General features: G+C 30.0%; 1 protein-coding gene across 4 annotated transcripts in view; it reads right to left on the minus strand.

The window, feature by feature from the left end:
- The window catches only part of LOC142327594 (uncharacterized), a 105,071-nt gene that overhangs the window by 73,165 nt on the left and 9,697 nt on the right, over positions 1-22,209 (minus strand). The window contains exon 1 of one of the 4 annotated variants that reach the window (XM_075370778.1): positions 3,213-3,368. The exons of the other annotated variants lie outside the window; for them this stretch is intronic. The gene's annotated coding sequence lies outside the window, so the exon portion shown is untranslated. Of the gene's footprint in view, positions 1-3,212; positions 3,369-22,209 lie in introns of those variants that run through there. 4 annotated transcript variants of the gene reach the window in all.

The following is a 22,209-nucleotide window of genomic DNA, read 5'->3' on the forward strand; positions in this document are numbered from 1 at the left end:
TGTTTCCTATATTTCTAAATTTTTCCTGGATATCAGTTGCAGTTAACCGCATCATTCATTTCTGGGTCTCTCGATTGCAATCTAATTTATATGAAGTAATTTCTTAAAAAAATGATAATTAACAACAAAATTAAATCTAAAATGTCCCTTTGATTATCTACATATAAACAAATTTAAGGATACAACACATACATACATCTATAAATCAATTTTTGACACCATCAAACTGTATTTGAATGTATATTAGTTTTCTGCCTTGAAACATCAAGGAACTATTACAGTATATCAGTCAGTAATCAGTTTAGTTTATTTAAAAGGCCCATCACTAATACAGTTAACGTCTACGGTAATGTTAAATCTAAAAATACAATACATTAACCCGTTTATATGAGAGCAAACTATAGATATAAACCCCCTGATTTTAGTCTTCTAGGGTATATGCCCTATCTTGCCTGCTGGTTATTTTCCCAAATCTTGTAAAACTGAAATCGAGCACCTTCTCTTTTATTGTATGAGATTACCTGTCACCTGCTATTAATCATTCTGCACCTCCCACCTCAAATACATAATTTTAAATGTAATTGTATTTCATATCGTTGTTGAAAAAGGACCTCTTTATGGATTACTGTATATAATATACTATATTATAATACAATTTAATTTTTTTCTATAATCCTGCAGATTAAAGATAACTTCAATACTACTTTCTATTATTTAATACCCCGTTTTCACCTGGATTGTTAATGATCATAATTTGATTCAATTTGCTATTCATCAGCAACTTGTAATTTATAAAATTTTTAAATTGAAATTTAAATTATAAATTACAAGTTAATATCATTTACATCAAACATACTTTTCTTCATCTTTGTTTCAATAATATAATTTATAGAGCTTGTTTTGTTTTAATTCCTACCCAGATCGGCCATATTATACTGTGAAAATGCATTTTAAGAGAATCTTAAAAGAGGTAATTAAGAGGTCTGGATAGTAATGCATGCATTGCAGAGAAGTGAATGTCTCTGCAGAGTGAGTCATGGAATGGTGGCCTCCAGGAACAAGGATGTATGAAACCCTACGCCCTGGAAAGCAGTGCACTGCCGAGGTGGTCTGTTTTTATCGTCGGTACTCATGGGACATTAAGACTACTTTCAAAATCACATTTATCGTGGTTGGCGATCCACCTAATAAAAAAAAACCCCACCAATTCTGATGGAGATCAGAGTTGATCCAAAGAGGCAGTACAGAAGAATACAACCAGTGGTGAGCAAGAACGTGACGCTTTGGAACACCAAACGATAGAAAAGACCGCCATGGAAGTACAGGTGGCGTCACAAACGGGCAATACCATCGTTCCCCGAATTGGAAAGCAAGACCGGTAAGAGTATGGGTACACCTCCACCGACCGGGGAGTCAACCCCCGCCTCTGACTCGAGCCAAGAAACGCAAAGGCAACGCCACTCCATTGAAGCAGACACCACTGATCAAGTAGACAGACAAAATGATGGAACAATAGAAACAATAACATAACAATAAATTTTGTTTGAAATAATATTGACTGAGTTTTTAAAATTACCCTTTTTTATAAATTGTTTAAATTTTGTTGATTTCATTGAAAATTAATCATTTAAGAAATTAAAAACATAATTTAAAATATAGTGGCAATTTCTTGATTAAATGTAGTTTCTAAATATGGTTCACAGAGTATATAATATATATTTATTTTCAAATATATATATTTTTTTTTTTTTACTTTGATAGCTTATATAAAATAATAAATATTTCTTAAATTTTTTTTTTGTGCACATCTACAGTTAACATTTTTTTTTTGTTAATTTGAAATATTTTAAATTTTGAATACCCCTAGTCAGCATTCAGCCACCTGCTTCAAAGGAGAATCATGCTTGCATGTTAGTTTAATTTCAAACCAGGGTCAGCTGATTTTAGAGGTGCCATAATAAATTCTCAGTTTATTTACTAATTCTTTTATTAAAAAAATTAACTTACAGCAACATTTACCTTTTTCTGTGGTAAAATCCTAAGTAGAAGGATTTTTTCTAGCATAACAGTAATCCAAATTACTTCAAAATTTAATCATTTTTATATGTAATATATTTGCCTTTCATATCAAAAAGGCATGAACTGATCTTTTACATATTTATAAAAATAAGGCATGTATCTTTTACATATTTTGAAATTGTGGGGGAAATAAGTGATTGGTGTAAATAAAATCAAGATCGAAGTGTTAAATTAGCATTATCTTCCTCACTACAAAAATATACAAACTATATGAGACTTAGAAATAATGCAGATTACCAGATTATATTCAACATCTCATCAATATATCAACTTTTCACTTCATGCTAATCCTATATCTTCAGAGTACCAGATCGACCAATTCTTTCAGCTGCTCGATGGATTAGTCGTGGTGATAGCCAAAGCTGTGTAGCCAAATGGTAAAATATTAAGGTACTACTAATTCTTTACTACATTATATAATTTCTTGATAATACTAGTATTTATTAAGACTCCATCCATTTATGCAATGTTTAGCTTCAGTTAGAGCAACCAAGTAATGGAGCTGCTCATTCTGTGGCTTCAACCAGCCATTATCACTTACCTTGTACCAGGGGCCAGGGTCAAGGCATTAGACCTCCCTGGCTAGTCTATGGTTAACTCATCATTGCAAATCAAATGATTTCAAAGTCGAGAGTTCTGAATACTAGAGTTGAATATATACTATTTGAATACTAGATGGGGATATCGGTGTTCTTTCATGGTAGTTTCAATTAACCACACATTTCAGGAATGGTTGACCTGAGACTGAATAAAACTGCATGTAATTTGCATTCATACATATCATCCTCTGAAGTAATCTCTGATGTAACGGTGGGATCCACCGTTAGCCTCTGGATCAGAGGCTAAACAGAAAAAAGAGGGGGTTAGGCATTAGTGATACTGCAGTTACTATTATTTCTAAATTTTTAAAAAAATTTTAGGTAGATCGATATTAAATGTCATATGGAACACAGAAATTTTGTGTGGCAAATATAATATAATACAATATAATAAACATCAGTATAGAGAATTAACTTAATAGTGTTACATATCAAGAAATGCCAGTATCTGGTAATTGCCTAATTTGTCTCCGATAAATATTTTATTTAAAATATAAACCACCAAAACACAGTAATTAGATAAGTTAAACTTACCAAATTAATTTCCACTGACTGTTTTTCACAGTATCCCTCATCTTCAGTCTGTATTAAATTTTATTCTTATTATATTAAAACTTCTTTTTTTAATGATTTCTCTTTTATCATAAATTATGTTATGTATTGTGAAATTTTAAATGATATTGAACATAAATGTATCTAAAAAAAAAAAGAATATAAATCAGTTAAAAAGAATGAATTATAATTTAATACAAACTGAACTGCAAGATCTAATTACTATGTTTAGGTGATTTATATTTCGCATAATGTTAAATTTATATAATTTACACACACACACACACCCCAACCTCACACACCCACTCCAACCACCCACACACACACACACACCCACTGATCCCCAAGTATGCAATCAAAATAAAATTTATAAGCTGTTTTTATAGATTCATAATTAATACTTTGAGATTAATGCATAAATTCACCTCTAATGCAACAATAATTAATTGCCTGGATGAACACGACACACAGTGTAGACCAATTGAAGCTAGACTGAATAAGATTTTAAGCACTGTTGTAGGCAACAACAGATGTCTGTATGATATCATACGTGTCTACTAAGCATGTTTGCATATTTTTAAAAGTAAAAATACAGGAATTATTCTTAATTGTAAAGAGTAGTTGATTAACTATTTACGATTTATGTAAAACCTTTACATAGCAACACAATTTCAATAGCATATTTAACATCAGCACTCTAATTACAGTGAGGAACATAGGTTAGATACAAACTTTGTGTTGACAGTGTTATTTCAACATTTGACACAATGTTTTATTTACATTTAATAAAGCATTTAGATTAGAAGAATTTAGTATATAATGCTTAGTCACTAATCGGCTATCTATAATCTCCATTCCATTTAATGCTGGTTATAGAGTAGTCGAAACACATGCTTTTATTGTTCCCAACTGTGATCCAGATGAGGCCTGCAGCAAAGTCAAAAGCTGGTTTATAAATCACTAATGCCTCAATAGACATTTACATCAGTGGCATCCCAATGAGGCCTGGCTTATTACTATGAGATGTGAAAAGTTAGAAGGCAAAAGACAACTACTGTTAAAGCTCATCAGGGCTTTGAACAGGAGGGGTGGTGTGGCAACCAGAAGCATCACAAGACAGTTTGTCTTCCCCTACGAGGTTGGACATTCCCAACTGTGAGGTACGTTTTGCAATTCATTCTCTGTGATCTAGCATAAGTTGTATCCTCAAGTTGTTGAATTTACATAATCTGTCACAATCACAATATATATAAACCACAACACAGGTAAGAGGTACAATTTATTTATTAATAGAGGCTTTCTTTTCATTAATAATAATGATTTTCATATGTGACCAGTCCCAGTGGTGACAGAGTGAAGTTGTCACTTGTAGAGCTGAAAGATTTCCTGCATTTTGGTGGGCTTGGCCTACTCTTGTGTAGAAGACAATGGGAAATCACTTCATCCCTCACTTTCCTTACTAAGCCTGGCATGAAATGTTTTTTTCTTGAAATGGCAATGTTGTTTTGTGGGACTTTTATCTCATATCTTTTGTTTATGGTATATAACATGTATAAATGACTAATTATATTGATTTTTTTCAAAGTGCAATTTCTTCCTAGGTAAGTAGAAATGCAGTTCGTAGCTGCAGTTCCTCTATCATGTTTTAAAATAAAATCTAAACTTCAGTCAGGTTTGAGGTAATTCTCAATTTAAAAAAAAGTTGTTCAGCTGTTCTTATGCAATGTTAGGACAAATGGATAAAAACTGGCAAGTTTTTATCCAATTTTTTAAGCAATTGTTGCACCACAACACTAACTTTTGCATAACTGATTTGAGAAATCCACAACCAGGGTATCCAACATGACTCACTTGAATTTACACTGTATTCTCAAATTAATACATCTTCTTAAGTTAGTTAATCTGTAAATGGTTTTTATATTAAATAACTTGTAAACAGCTTTTAATTATCATTAAGACCTTTGATATTTACAAATCAATGAAGGTAATAAAAATAATTAAATTTTATGAAGTTTATGACTGCCATATGAAACAACTAATCGGATGTTATTCAATAATTTGGCTCCTTAATTTTTGAACCCGATTATCATATGATAAGATCTTAAATTATAAGTACTGTACTCCCTCTGTATTGATGATCCTACATTTGATGAAATCTGCAAGGATATGTAAATAGTCATTTACATACTTGCGTTAAAAAAAAAAACTGGTAAAATAAATAAACCTAATTGATAATGTGCACAAATTCCCTGAGAAATGGATCGGTTATAGAGGTCCGCCTTTCTGGCCACCAAGAACACTTGATGTAACATCTTTTGATTTTTACATCTGGGAACGGATGAAAAATATCAGATATAAACCAAAAATTACAAGGAATTACAAAATTACATTCTCACAAGGAATTAATTTTTCACATTATGCTGCTGAGAAACTTTTAAGCATAGCTCTGAAGAACTATAAAGAGATATAAAAGCAGTACCAAAGTAAGCCAAGAAATGTTTTGAAACTGGCGGGCTTCTTTTTGAATATTTATTAGAAAACTGGTAGGTACGATCTACTGTATTGTTTCTAAATAAAATTCTAATTTTTCTAAACTTTTTTTTGTTTTGTTGGATTTATCTTGCACCATTTTGTTCAGAATTAATATCTTTACATTTTTTAAAGGTTTTATGGGTTTATTACCCATTTAACAAAGTTATTGTACGTCAAATATAAAAACGGGTTTTTTACCCTAATTTATTAATTTTCATCCCACAGTTTTGGAAGCTATTTTATTCAATTTTTAAGCACTAAAAAATGACTAATTCTGCCCCTTAATTAACGTCCTAAAAAATTCAATACTTTTCTGCGGGATTGCTAAAATCCAAGCGAAATCTTTCATAGCCGTTACATTTCAAACGAAGCATTTTAGGACATATGTTTATATGAACTTTTTCCATTAATTTCACTAGCAGAATAGGTTATGAAAATCCCAGGAAAACTTTCATATGCATTCTGCATGTAATTTGATCTCATCTCAATTTCTTCTTTTGTCTCTTCTTTCTTCTCTGTACGTGTGTGTATATATATTATTCCCTCCCCCCATTATAACGAGACATTGTATGCATTCAAGTATACAATTTTATGTGTTGGCATCATTGATCAATAATTGCGTGAAAGCGTTGTCAAAAATCCTAACCCGAGTTAAATAATCTAATATAACTAGATCGTGGATACCGGTGTTCTTTGGTGGTTGGGTTTCAATTAGCCACACATCTCAGGAATGGTCGAACTGAGAATGTACAAGACTACACTTCATTTACACTCATACATATCATCTTTTTTTATCTTAGTAAGTATTTTATATACTGTTCTAATATAAATTTATAGAATTTAAGTTTGAGTTTTATGTATTGATGAATTGGTGGTGTGGGCTTTAAACATGTGTGTAAATTCGAGTTCATTGTAAAATCGTGTCAATAAGCAACATTTAAAAAAAAAAGAATAATGGTGGACGTAGTTTTATTATTATTAGTTTTTAATTAGTAATTTTCTTTCTGTTTATTGTTAATTTTAATGCTTATTTTCCAATACTAATAAAAAAGAATAGTTGATAGTTAACAGTTTTGTAATAAATTGTTGAAGCTTTAATTATTACAATTTATGGAAAACAGAAGTGTTTCATGAGAACTTCTAGCAAATGTTAGTCGTTTTTATTAGTGTCGGGTGGAACTCGCTAAAATAAACGGACGTAGGTTACAAAGAATTATTGTGACCCTGAACAAAAGAAGAAAACCATTTTCACAACTAAGTAGATATAACTACTTAATAATTTCGCAAACTTCGATTCTATTAAAAAGACTTAGAAATTAACTCTCACAAAAATAAGAATTATGAATAAAATATGAACGTGGTACAAAAATATTAATACTCCTTATTAAAACTCTCAGAAGTCTATATTAAATTTTCATACGCATGAGTGTTTTCATTCCTTTAAGCAGGTAATAGTTCTTTTGTAAATATATTGACTGTTTTTCAGAATGCTTTTTTCTTTCATCATCTTCCTCACATAATGGCATCTAGTTTTGATGTATGTGAAATATTAATTATTTTTTAATGGCACTGATTATCTAATAAGAGAGTTTGCTTTGGATTGACATAATGTGTACCAACTATTTGGTTGTCTACTATAGTAACATATGCAGCTTCCATAGAAGAAAATGATACAAATTTCTGCAATTTAGTTTTCCACACAACTAATCTACCACACAGTATTTAAGGCATTCCTGTATGCCTCTTGTCTACCGGTTGTTTTACTAACTAATACAATCTTCAGAAACAATTAAAAATATCTGAAATCTCATTTTACCAAACTAAAAGTGGCCTTTCATTGGTTGAATCTGTGCTCCAGATCCAATAATCAAGGCAAAACTTAGGTTTGGTATTTTGCCTGAAGCTAAATAATTTAAGCTTCCAACTATTTCCATGTAATGTTCACCATTGGAGATTAGAGGAGTTTCCAAGTTCCCAGTAAAGTTCAATTGGAAATATTAAGGTTTACAGTCGCTGAACTCATATTTTTGTAGAATTATCTTTGAACATATCTGTTTTTGCACTGGTCCATCTTGATAAATTTTCTCATTAACAGTAATCTTTATCCCAAGGTAATTTTCCACTTCATTTGATTTGGTACTTACGTATTAACGCCACCGGAGCTACAGCTTTACTTAAAAACAAAGTAGTCAATCGGATTTCGGTGGAAAATGAACAGTCTCTATTCATTTTAATAAATGGTTATTTATATTTATTTATTTTATAAATATATTTAACCAGACTTAACCTACGCTCGCTAACCTTGACTAATTAACAGGAGTGTTTTGATTATTTAAATAATAAATAATTGCAATAATTACTGAATTTATTAAATAAATACTCAAAATTTTACGGTGTTAAAATTTATGAGTCAAGGTTAGCGAGCGAAGCAAGCGTAGCTTAAGTTTGGTTAAATTATATTTATAATATAAATAACCATTTATTAAAATTAATAAAGAGACTGTTCATTTTCCACCGAAATCCGATTGACTACTTTGTTTTTAAATAAAGCTGTAGCTGCGGTGGCATTAATACGTAAATACCTTTGTACCTTTGATTTTAATTCAAAAAAGAATTTAAATTTGTGATTAGGCTCATGATCATTGAAGAAGGATCTGTAATAAGACTGTCTGTCATCAACATGAAAAAACACCACAATTTGTTTTACTGTGGTACAAAGATCTGTCTTGCCTTCTAGACCGCACTGCTATAAAGAAATGTGTTAGGCATTTATACAAACACTTAGAAACTTGTTTAAGGCTATACATATTTTTTTATTAATTTGTACCCTTTTGAGCTTTATCTCATTTCTTGGAAGTTATCGCATGAACACATTCTTGTTTAGTTGTCCATTGAGGAAAGCAGTCTTCACATCATGAGTAAGCTAAAATTGCCCTGAATGTCTTCAATGGGAATCAGGGCTGAAATTGTTAAAATAATCAATCCCTGTATGTAGTCTATAGATTTTGGCAACTATTCTTACTTTATACTTTGTCATCTAATCAGTCTTGAAAGCACATACCCGTTGATTATCTACCACTCCACAATCTGGAGGCTTCTTCTCTAGCTGCCGCATTTGATTCTGATGAAGAGAATTTATTTTTCATCACTTTCTTTCATTCAGAAGCTCTGTCAATCTGCATAGCCTCTTGATAATTTGAAGGTGTTAGATTGAGAAGAAAAAATATTCCTCCTCTTGATACCTGGAAGGTTTATTTGTCCCTGGTTAATTAAATGGTATCTGTACTCATTGTTATCTATTGCTTATGCAAGGGGAATCAAATTTTCATCTGTTGATTTTTCCAAAGGAATCAACTCATATTATAGCTTCTTAGGTATATCAGTAAGGTCTTTACTTGGTATGTAAGAAAAATTATGAATTTTAGATTCTTGTAATGTTTCCCGTCTGAATTTAGGCTCCCTGAATTTAGGTTATGTCCCAACAGACAAACTTTTACTTGTCTGGAAAATAAACTATAACCACAGTCTGCATATCCAACCTTTAATGATTTTGCATCAGATTTCCTTTTTGTTTGCCCAGAATTCAAGTAGCCTTTCCTTTCACTTTTGTTGGTGCTGTTCTATTTCATGTATATGTAGAAGAAAGGACTGCTTCACACTTCACTCCTAAGAGATTTGGGTAAGTGGAGTGCAGAATACAAACAGGATCTTGCCACCTCACAAACTATTATGTTTTCTCTCTCAGCTGCTCCGGATTGTTAATTTTTCCAAGCCTGATTCATTTATAGCACAGTGTTTCTTATTAGGTGAACATTCATTGACTTACAGCCCTTTAACTTGCATTTACAACAAATAAGTCCCAGTGAATGGTTTTTAGAAATTGCCTAATTTTCTACAAGAAAATTTTTCATATCATTGTGATTAGCGGTAGTACGACTCCCCTTTGTAGAATTAGATCTAGAAGCACGCTTCTTCGGTTGAGAATTGACCTTGAGTTAAAGATGTCCAAGATATTAAAGAGGTCCATTTAACCTCAATTCATAACTTAAAAAAGTCGTTCTGCAATTTAGATCATGTCTTATCTTCTTTTGGCAAGTCATACCACCTGATGTAAATGGGTAAAATTCTTGTGGCAATACTTGTAAAAGCCCTGCACACATCATCCTCATATATTGTTTTGCCTAAGAGTGTCATTTCATTTGAAGTTCATTGTACCAGTCAATAGGAATATCAGATTTCTTTCAATTTCAACCATACTTCGTGGGCACTGATGGAATAGTTACCATAAAAAAATTTCTGTCTAGAGAAAGAATAATTCTTTTCTTGGCCTTAGAAAATTGTTCGATTAACAACTTGAAAAAGATGATCACACACTAAACATATCAGTACAATACTTTCAAAGTGACTTTAAGTTTTTAATTTTCTTTTCTTCAGACTTCAGTAAATATTCAATAGGCTGCCAACTAAAGGTAGAAAAAAAAACACCACATCGCTTGATAACCTTATACCCATTATCAAAAAATATAAAGGAAAAACTCATGTGTCTATTTTCCATCTAATGTGTTGTTAATAACTGAAAGCTGCCCACTCACTTATTGTGGCTTGTAAAACTCTCTAAAATAAACTGGAATTGGTTACAAAAAAAAACCATTTGTTTTGACACTTAACAAAGGAACAAAAAACATTGTAATATTGCAAACTAATTGATTCTATTAAAAAGCCTCAGAAATTAAATAGCATCTCATAAAAATTACAATTATAAATAATATTTGAAACACATTAAACATATGAACATTGTACATAAATAATAATTCCTTCCTTCCTTTATAATTAGTTCTTGTTTATTAACATTTAGTATGCTACATTAAATTTATAGTTAGAAATAATTTTTTTTCTTTGTCTTCAGTCATTTGACTGGTTTGATGCAGCTCTCCAAGATTCCCTTTTTGATGCTAGTTGTTTCATTTCAGTATACCCCCTAATAAATCCTACATCCCTAACAACTTGTTTTACATATTCCAAATGTTGCCTGCCTGCACAATTTTTTCCTTCTATCTACCCGACCCTCTAATATGAAAGCGACTATTCCAGGATGCCTTAATATGTGGCCTATAAGTCTGTCGCTTCTTTTAACTATATTTTTCCAAATGCTTCTTTCATCATCAATTTGCCGCAACACCTCTTCATTTGTCACTTGATCCATCCGTCTGATTTTTAACATTCTCCTATAGCACCGCATTTCAAAAGCTTCTAATCTTTTCTTCTCAGATACTCCCATCGTCCAAGTTTCACTTCCATATAAAGCGACGCTCCAAACATATACTTTCAAAAATCTTTCGTGGCAATTAAATTAATTTTTTATGTAAACAAATTATATTTCTGACTGAAAGCTCGTTTCACCTGTGCTATTCGGCATTTTATATCGCTCCTGCTTTGTCCATCTTTAGTAATTCAACTTCCCAAATAACAGAATTTTTCTACCTCCATAATCATTTCTCTTCTTATTTCCAGATTTAGTGGTCCATCTTTGTTATTTCTACTACATTTCATTACTTTTGTTTTGTTCTTGTTTATTTTCATGCGATAGTTCTTGCGTAGGACTTCATCCTTGCTGTTCATTGTTTCTTCTAAACACTTTTTACTTTCAGCTAGAATTACTATGTCATCAGCAAATCATAGTACCTTTATCTTTTCACCTTGTACTGTTACTCCGGATCTAAATTGTTCTTTAACATCAAGAAATAATTATGAATTGAATAAATCAGGTATTGTGAAAGTAAATGATACCATTTCCTTAGGGGTACTAGGAGACTTAAGAGTCACTTAGCTTTAATTAAAGTATAATAATTCATTTATTAAATTTAAAAATGTTCTATAAAATCTTTATATATACATAATTTGAAATGTATGACACAATGGTAAGCAATGTATAACGTAATGTCAAACAAATATATGAATAAACAAAAATGTGCAACCAGTATTATGAAAATGTTGCATAACATGACAATAATATAATAAATAAAAGTTCCATAAACTTGTGCTTATTGAAATTCATATATATATAAACAACCTTGCATTGTTCATTTTTAATTCCTTGTATGAATTATTTAAGTATTGTAATCGCTAAAAATTACGCATTAGGGTAATTGCATTTACGGATGCATTGGAGCTTCCAATGCATCCAAGAAGCATTGGAGGCTCCAACAGTGCACACTTCTAGATGTTCTTAGTTTCACCAGGAATACAAGAAATCTGAATATTGCTGCCTGCTACTTATGTCAGCCAAATTACTGAAAGATTCATAGTTATATCATAACTTTCCTCGGAATCACTCTCTAAACCTCTAATTTTTTGTCTTGTCATTTACAACTGGTTAGTCAAATTTTTATCTGTATTTAGGGTTTTCATCTGAATCTACAAAATCTGTATTATCACTAAAAATCATTTTAAAATAAATCAAAACCCAAAAACGTTATGCTGGAAAATACTAGAATTAGGTTTGAAATAAAAACTATTAATTTACCAATAAACAATTAAAAATCCTTATGAAGAAATGAATGTAAATAACACTTATTAAAATTAAACAGAAATTTAGTTTTAATAAAAAACAAAACACAGACTGGATCTGGAACTAAATGAAAACAAATAGAAAACTAATCGGTAACAGAAAAAATGAATAAAGAATATATTTAAAAAAATAAAAAATCACACAATACGAATCAAAAGAATCTGTGAGCCAATGGCTATGTCACGTGGCCTAACGGAGAGATTTAATGTGAGCCACATATGGCGCTTATGGCAATCATGTGTTAATATTATTTGCCTGTTCTTGTGTTCTTTATCTTTTTCATTGAGAAAACTTGCATCAGTATGAAATAAAACCTCAATCTAGCCACCGTAAATCATAAACAAAGAACAGTCATTAAGGAATTATAAGAGTAACTGTTTACAAAAGGTGTAAAAGACTGAATAGTATTTTTACATACTGCCCATTTAATGAATGGGCCTAATAATACTTACTGTACTAATAATACTAACTGTAATAATTTTTTATAGGCCTGTTTAACGAATGGGCCTGTAAATAATACTTTATTAATGAAGCTCTGCCTCTTAATAAAAATATTAAATTAGTGACTGAACAGGATAATGTGGCCGAAATGTTACTTTTTTTACCACATCACATGACCTTGTTTGTAAGCTTCTTTAATTTTTTTTTTCTATGTTTGGTCATCTTTGGAAAATGAAGAGAAACATTCATTTCTCTTCTTCATATTTCCTTACCTGGTTTTCCAAAAGCTCTTCATTATTTTGCTTTATTTTTGCCTTCTTCCTTCTGACCAGATGTTTTTTCTACTTTTCTTTGAAATCTTTACTGGTTTTCTGAACATTGTTACAACCTCTGAAATGTGTTCTATTCTTTTAGAAATCTATTCTAATAGAAATCTCTATTCTTTTTTCTGTAAATGTGGTTGAAAATCTGTTTTGTGAGACTGAAAAAAGATTTGGCTCTTTCAATTTCATTGTATTTGTAAATATATTTATTGCTTCTTAATTTGCATTCATTTCCTTGTATTCTTACTGGTTCTAGAATCTTTCTTTCTCAAGTTTTTACTCTATTTTTCTATTAGATATATTTTATCCGATTTCAAACTGAAGATGCATCTGATGCAAACAGGTCCTCTGGTTTGATTACTGTATTTTAGTGCCTGATTTTGTTGATCTTTTTGTTGAAAATTTCTTTTGTTAGTTGGTATGTTAGTTTTATTTTTTTCATTCTTGTTTGATTGATTGGCTTTTTTTATCTAAATAAATTTGGTTTGTTTCTGCCATATATTTAAATTTAAATGTAACTGTTTAGATATTTCATTTTTAGGGACTAAGAAGTGAAATTAAACTCGGCAAATTACCGTTTAAAATGTAATTTTTAGACTTTTCGTATTCTGATTTTACTTTTTGTTTCTTTTATTTCATCTTATTTCTATTTATTTTGGGAAATCTTGGTTGGTCATGCATTTTTAGTTTAATAAAAAACAAAACACACAGACTGGATCTGGAAGTAAATGAAAACAAAACTTACTTTACCTGCAAATTAATTTAAGAGGTTTACTTTTTCTACTGCCTTTTCAATGTTCTTCAAGAAAATTGTATTATTGTCAGCAAATCCTAAGCAGTTAATTCCAATTACTTTCCAGTTTGATTTAGAGTGGTATGTTCTAACTTTTTTCACTTTCTTTTCCTGTTCTTTTATTACTTTCTCTAGGACAGGTGAAAAGGATTGATGCTAAAGCACTCCTTTGTCTTACTTCTGTTTTAATTTCTAATTCTTCTGACACTTCTCATATGAATTTTACTTTTGATTTTGTGTTTGGAAGAGTCTGATTTAGTATTGTTAATTGTGATGGGATTCACACCAAATTTTTCTGTTATGTTAAATACGGAAATTCTATAGATTGAATTGTATGCCTTTTTGAAATCTACAAAGACAATTATTTAGTTTTTATGCCTTGTAATTTTTTCCTTTATTATTGTTTTAAAGTTCAAGATTTGTTCTGCACATGATCTTGCATTTCAGAATCCTTTTTCGTATTCTCCCAGTTAAGTCTATGATTAATTCAATTCTATTTTGAAAAGATGTTGTTTGTCAAAGGTAAGAGGGAAATCCCTTTGTCGTTATTTACTTCTGTTTAATCTTCTTAGTTGTATAGTAGATGTATTAATGCATTATTCCTATCTTATGGGATTTTTTTCAGTTTTCCATATCTCTTCTAGCAAGTTCTTCAGTTTTTCTTGTTGTTTTCGAGATTCCGTAACTCTGCCATCTACCTTGTTATTTAATTTCTGGCTGATTTTGTCTATTTTTATTTAATTATGTTGTTTGGATTTTTCAGTTCAAGTTGGTCGATTTTGGAATTCAAATTTTACTTTTGGTTTTTGGTAGTTTAATAATTTTTCAAAGTACTTGCTGGAATTTTACAATTGTCTTTGTTGTGACCTGATTTTCTATTTTTACCCTAAAGCAAAGACTGGGTTAGTGGTATTCAGTAAATGTGGTAAATTTGAAACTGTTTATTTAATTGAAATAGTCATGAATAGTTCATGAAATAGACATGAAACCCATGAATACAAAATCATATTAAAAAAAAATTATCATTCATAAGTTAAGAGTAGCTCTTTATAAGGTATTAAGTGCACCTTTAATGTACTTTACATGGTAAAGGTAACCTAGTAATAGATCTATGAGAATCAATTGAACCATGAAAATATTGAAAATTATGCTTAAGCAATCTAGTTATTATTAATTCATGTAAGTCAAGAAGCTGCAATAAATTAGGATAGTCAAAAACTGCCAAACATTTTTGTAGCAAATATTAAATCTGTCTGCATCAGAGGTTATTCAGTTTTTGGTATTTTTAACAAATCTAAAATATCATTAACATTATGATTAGTAATGTGTATAGAATCACAAATGTTATTTATAAGCATATCTAAGAAAGATTCTACGTTATATTACTAGTAATTTTAATTGCAAGTTTTTATTACTATTTAAATGCATGACCTAAAATTCAGTACAGTTAATATTTCTAAAATTTGTAGAGAATCTCATTATAAAAATTAACAATTTTTGGATACAGTATAACCTCGTTATTTACTGAAGGATAACTTTCTATCAAAACGTACCGCTAAGTATTTAATAGAAGATACTTTTTGTATTGCAGTATTATTTTATATTATTTAGTTGCACAATTATATCAACATTTGCAAACCTTCCAAATTGAGTATGAAATCAATTTTTTTTTAAGTTAGAAGAAATAGCATCATTTTTGCACAAAGTTCAAGTCGATTGGAAGTAATAGAATATCAACTAGATTTGTAATAGGATTAAACAATTTCATATCTCAAAAAAAAATATCATTTATAAATAAACTAATATCATTTATAAATGCTATGAAAATTGGAGAACCCAAATGTATGTCTTGTCTTACTCCACGTCTAACATAAATAGGTTTAGAGATAAAATTATCAATTTTAACATAGGGAGGGAATTCTGTTTATATGAAATGGATGTATCCAAGACAATTTATTATTAAATCCACATGCAGCAAGTTTTTTAATAAGTAATTTGACATTAACTACTCCAAATGCACAATGAAAATCAGTATAAATTGCGTCAAGATAATTACCATCATTTAGTGCATCAACAGTATCTTGCAAATATACATACAAGTTTGTGTAGATTTACCTTCCAAAAAACTATGTTCAGGATCTGTTTGCATTTGCTGAGGGCAATGTCAATATTTTTAAATAATGGGCATAAGTAACGCGTTTTTCAAACATTAGGGAGAATTGTATTTTAAGAATGATTGAAGAGTTTAGTTAAAAACTCTTCAAAAAAACCAGAGCATTTCTTCACTAAGAAGGTGAATATATTCTGGGCTTATCAAATAGTTATCATTAAGTTGAATGGCCTTTTCAACATCATTCTCAGTTAAAATAATGTTTAACTGCAGCGATCATTAGTTAAATGTAATTTTAGTGAAGGAAAAATCATTGTTAGTATAGACACACCCAAATTTTTTAGCAAAAACATTTTACCACATCAGCACCCTTATTAGCATACTCATTTCAAAAAGCAATACAAGTTGGGTAAGATCTCTGCTGTTGTCATTTTTATTAACATATTAAAAAAAATCTTTGGAATCGTCAGATAAAGATTCCTTAACTTTAACAGTATAATTTAATAATAAATCTTAATGACTTAAGTGTTGCATACACTTTGTTCTTAAGTAATTCTTAATAGTGAATAGATTTACATTGTTTCTGAAGCTTATGGAACTTTTGTTATTAATAATTATGATAATAATTTCACTAGAGAACTGCTTTGAAAATTTTATTTTTTTTGTAAGTAGTTTTGGTACATGACTTTGAACAATATTATCATAGTGGTCGCCATGAAAGATAACACTTATGTTTAAACTGTTATATTTCAGTTTAAAAAAAAATCGCACAAAAATGAAAGTATCATTAGAAACATTAATTATTTTTTTACTAACTGGATTCAGCCAATTTTAATTAGTAATTCATTTGAAAATTAAGCGCAGGAGAAGCACAAAATTCACAATTTTTTGCATTTTTTTGAGAACGTCAACTTTGATTGCTATAAAATTAAAACCATTGTGATAAAAATTGTCTGGTTTTGGAGGTAGGTTAAACGATTGTTTCTCAATAATTATAATTAAGATTTAGCCCAAAACTGGTGTTATTTCAGCGTGCAGAGTATGTTTTACAAGACAGCCTACCTTTAGTTTCAATGAAACTAAAAAATACATCGTTGTAATCATTGAAACAATTTGAATAAGATAACAATATTTTGAAAATAATGTATTTAATATTAAGCTTTTAATTGTGCTCAGAAAGGTATGAAAAGATCATTCAGAAAGTACAGCCACAGCCAATAGTTAAGCGTACATCCTGTTTGTTGCTATAATAATCAGTGAGATGCAGGCATGGTTTAATAATATACCCTTTCACACAGTTTTATCAGATTAATTTATATTTATCATATTACTTTTATATTTCATCAGATTACTTCGTTAATATTATAAATGATAATTTTTGTAAATATTGTTATTATACTGATGGTATTGTTATTTTTTATTTTTATAACTATTTGCAATATTTCTATCAAAGACTCATCTGAAAAAAAAGAATAACAGATTGCATAAAGCCTTTAAAATCATATCAGTAAACATTATACAGTTTATTTTTTTTTGTCTTCAGTCATTTGACTGGTTTGATGCAGCTCTCCAAGATTCCCTATCTAGTGCTTGTCGTTTCATTTCAATATACCCTCTACATCCTACATTCCTAACAATTTGTTTTACATATTCCAAACGTGGCCTGCCTACACAATTTTTTCCTTCTACCTGTCCTTCCAATATTAAAGCGACTATTCCAGGATGCCTTAGTATGTGGCCTATAAGTCTGTCTCTTCTTTTAACTATATTTTTCCAAATGCTTCTTTCTTCATCTATTTGCCGCAATACCTCTTCATTTGCCACTTTATCCACCCATCTGATTTTTAACATTCTCCTATAGCACCACATTTCAAAAGCTTCTAATCTTTTCTTCTCAGATACTCCGATCGTCCAAGTTTCACTTCCATATAAAGCGACACTCCAAACATATACTTTCAAAAATCATTTCCTGACATTTACATTAATTTTTGATGTAAACAAATTATATTTCTTACTGAAGGCTCGTTTAGCTTGTGCTATTCGGCATTTTATATCGCTCCAGCTTCGTCCATCTTTAGTAATTTTACTTCCCAAATAACAAAATTCTTCTACCTTCATAATCTTTTCTCCTCCTATTTTCACATTCAGCGGTCCATCTTTGTTATTTCTACTATTTCATTACTTTTGTTTTGTTCTTGTTTATTTTCACGCGATAGTTCTTGCGTAGGACTTCATCTATGCCGTTCATTGTTTCTTCTAAATCCTTTTTACTCTCGGCTAGAATTACTATATCATCAGCAAATCGTAGCATCTTTATCTTTTTACCTTGTACTGTTACTCCGAATCTAAATTGTTCTTTAACATCATTAACTGCTAGTTCCATGTAAAGATTAAAAAGTAACGGAGATAGGGAACATCCTTGTCGGACTTCCTTTCTTATTACAGCTTCTTTCTTATGTTCTTCAAGTGTTACTGTTGCTGTTTGGTTCCTGTACATGTTAGCAATTGTTCTTCTATCTCTGTATTTGAACCCTAATTTTTTTAAAACGCTGAACATTTTATTCCAGTCTACGTTATCGAATGCCTTTTCTAGGTCTATAAACGCCAAGTATGTTGGTATGTTTTTCTGTAATCTTCCTTCTACTATTAATCTGAGGCCTAAAATTGCTTCCCTTGTCCCTATACTTTTCCTGAAACCAAATTGTTCTTCTCCTAACACTTCTTCCACTCTCCTCTCAATTCTTCTGTATAGAATCCTAGTTAAGATTTTTGATGCGTGACTAGTTAAACTAATTGTTCTGTATTCTTCACATTTATCTGCTTTCTTTGGTATCATTACTATAACACTTTTTTTGAAGTCTGACGGAAATTCCCCTTTTTCATAAATATTACACACCAGTTTGTATATTCTATCAACAGTTTATTATAAATTTTTTAAAATGTATAAAATTGGTTGCAAGCAACCATCTTTTCGTGAAGCTACTGTTTGGATTTCAGCTTTTCTCCAGCTGTTGGTGGTAACTTTATTTACCACAAAAGGATGATAAGTTCTGTGTGTTATCTATTATTATTATTACACTCCCTTCTTGTAAGTAATTCAAAATGCCGATTTGTAAACCAATTTATAAAACTGTCCCTATTCATTTCTGAATGATAATCTGTGAAGAATTTACTGTGAATATTTCTTTAATGAACCCTGTTTTAGCCAAACCTGCATGACATATTATTAAGCAACTGCCTTTCTGATGAGTATTTATTTTTAATATCTTATTTTGCTTTGAATCTTGCCATATATATATTTATGAGAATGATTTTCATTAATCCACGTCTCATCTGTGTAAAATATACATTGATCATCAGGTGACGCTTTTAATTTGTGAAATGTGTTTAAAATTTAATTCTTTTTAATGCAATATCAAGTTTTTCCACCAAGAAACGTCAACCATCTTCAATTTTTTATAACAAAAACCAATTTTTTTTTACAATATGATGAACAGTCATAGATGATGGATTTACATCCAGTTTTTTTCGTATTTCTTCTTTGAACTTCTTAATAGTAGGGATCATTCTGAACTGTACGAGTAGTACTGATATATGTTTGTGTGCAATACATGATAATTGAAATCGTCCAGTAACAGATTTGCATTCCATGTCCTACTTTTCCTTGGTATTTCAAATTGAACACAACTGTCATTACTATCACACTCCTTAGCTGTTCTACATATCCTCTGTGCCGACCTCCAACTAATGCCGCATGTTTTAGCAGAGACTTCATGTACTTCATCAAAGTAAATCATGCTACGAAATTCAAAGTCAAATAGCTTTTGAAGAAATTGGTATTCATTGTAGATTACATTCTGGAACCACCCTTAATTGTTCAGCCATGTTGATCGGGAAACGAAGGTGTTTCCATCTCATTCATATGAAACTTAAGATAGTTACAGAAAAACTATTTATAACCCGATAAAAAAATGTAAATTAATCTCCTATTCTAAACTGTCTAATGCAATGTGGCACCGTTAAATAATCTTGCTAACAAACCAGTATGAACTGAACATATGGAAATAAAATATTGTATACTTTGTTAGATACCACACTAAGGGCTTAATGAACTCATCAGACTTAACACTGGCATTGCAATTAATTTATACTAATATACAATGATATAATATTAATATACTGTAATCAGCATTGAGACAACTGCTCACTGAGATTGCTTCTTCAGTCCTTTATATATTACCACAATTTTAAATCGATTATTGTGATCCTCACCATAAAACGCGAATGTTTATTAATTCAACTCTACAAATAAAAATTCTACAAAATGAATGCCTGATATTAATGGAAATTTATTTTTACTATACCTAATGTTAACCAAATTGTGATGTTTTTACTTGAACAACCTTGTAGGCTTAAATAGTAATACTTGTAGGCTAAATCTTAATTAAAATTATTGAGAAATAATCGTTTAATCTATTTCCAAAAGTATAAAATTGTTATTTCTATTGGTTTGGATTGTAGAGCAATTCAAAGTTGATGGCCTCAAAAAAAAATTGCAAAAAATGTGCTTTTCATGCCCGTAATTTTTAAACAAATGACAGTAACTAAAACCGGTTGAATCTAGTTAGCGCAAAAATAATTGCAGTTTTTTTGTTTTTTTTTACTGTGGTGCAATAGTTTAAACATAAGCGCCTTCTTTTTCATTGCAATTACTCAACAAAAATTTCTATATCATGATCAATATCAAATTCCAGTCAGGCATGGCATTTTTCTTATGTTAAAAAATTATATTTTCATGTTCTACACACAAGCTTCAAGCTTATGTGGCGACATTAAAAGTAAATAAATATTATTTAGAATCAAACTTTCATTCATTAGACGTTGAATCTTAGAAAATTTTTATTTTTATAATCTGGTGTGTATTGATCAGATATAAGATTAGAATTCAAAATTTTAAGTAACATTATATCTAAAGGTTTATTATATTTATCGCTGTGAAAACTTTCACCATAAACAATATTAACACTAATGTGTGTAAGATTAGAAAAGACTGAATCAGGAGAATTTCCGCAACAATTTAACAATTTTCTGAATCGTTAACAATCTTTAATTTCTATTTCTTTAAATCTGTTTATTTAAATTTTAAACATCTTTGATTTTAATAATGTAATTATAACGAAATTATTCCGATAGAAATAAAACACGGGTGACGAACGAGACCAGTATTAAAACATAAATTTTAAACGTTAATTTTTATGACTGATAAATCGCCCGTAAGTAGCCGTTAATTTTCACAATATGGATGTCTCATTTAAAAAAAAATTGACGTAGGCCCTTATGACTTCCGTGTTAGCCTACAAAATTAATTTTTTTTTTTTTTTTTAAATCAAAAGTAGATAAAATTTTATTTTACTTCCTTGTACGCTTATTAAATACATATACACATTATTTTAAAATGAAAAGTACGTAAAATTTTACTTCATTAATAACTAATGATTTTTTCATATATATATATATATATATATATATATATATATATTTTTTTTTTTTTTATTGTTATTATTGAATTATTTAATGTAATTTTTTTTACAATCAGAGGTTAATAATTATTGCTAAATCAATAAATTTAAATTGAAAAAAAAATTAAATATAAAAATAAATCTGATGTGCCTTCCCCTTGTAAAATCCAAATATTTCATAAATTAAAATTTTATTTGGCTATAACTTTAGAACTGATGAAAATAAGTACCACTTATGATATTTTGTTGAAAAACTCTCAACGAGGGCTTATTACTGCAGATAAGAAAACGTCCAGAATCCAAATGTTTTGGATTTTGGGCTTTTTTGGACACTTTTGGTCCAGTCGATTGCAATCCAAAGGAGAGGTGCACAACTAGATGTTTTAACTGTCCTAAATCCAAAATTTCATTGTTCCACGTTTAATCGTTTTTGAGTTATATGTGTACATACATACATACAAACTAGTGAAAATGGATTCAAGGATGGTTAAAATGGATATTTCCGTTGAAATCGGAAAACCCAAATTTTTGCGGTAACAGTACTTCCTTTACTTTGTACAAGGAAATAAAAAGGTTTGAAATTCTCCTTAGCTGCGCGTGCGTTTCCACACTAGGTACGAGATAAAGAGACAGTAATATTATTTTTCACTCAAGATGCAATGTAGTAAAATTAGTTATAGTATCTAACTTCGC

Source organism: Lycorma delicatula, chromosome 7, assembly GCF_047948215.1.
Source record: "Lycorma delicatula isolate Av1 chromosome 7, ASM4794821v1, whole genome shotgun sequence".
NCBI classification, from domain to species: domain Eukaryota; kingdom Metazoa; phylum Arthropoda; class Insecta; order Hemiptera; family Fulgoridae; genus Lycorma; species Lycorma delicatula.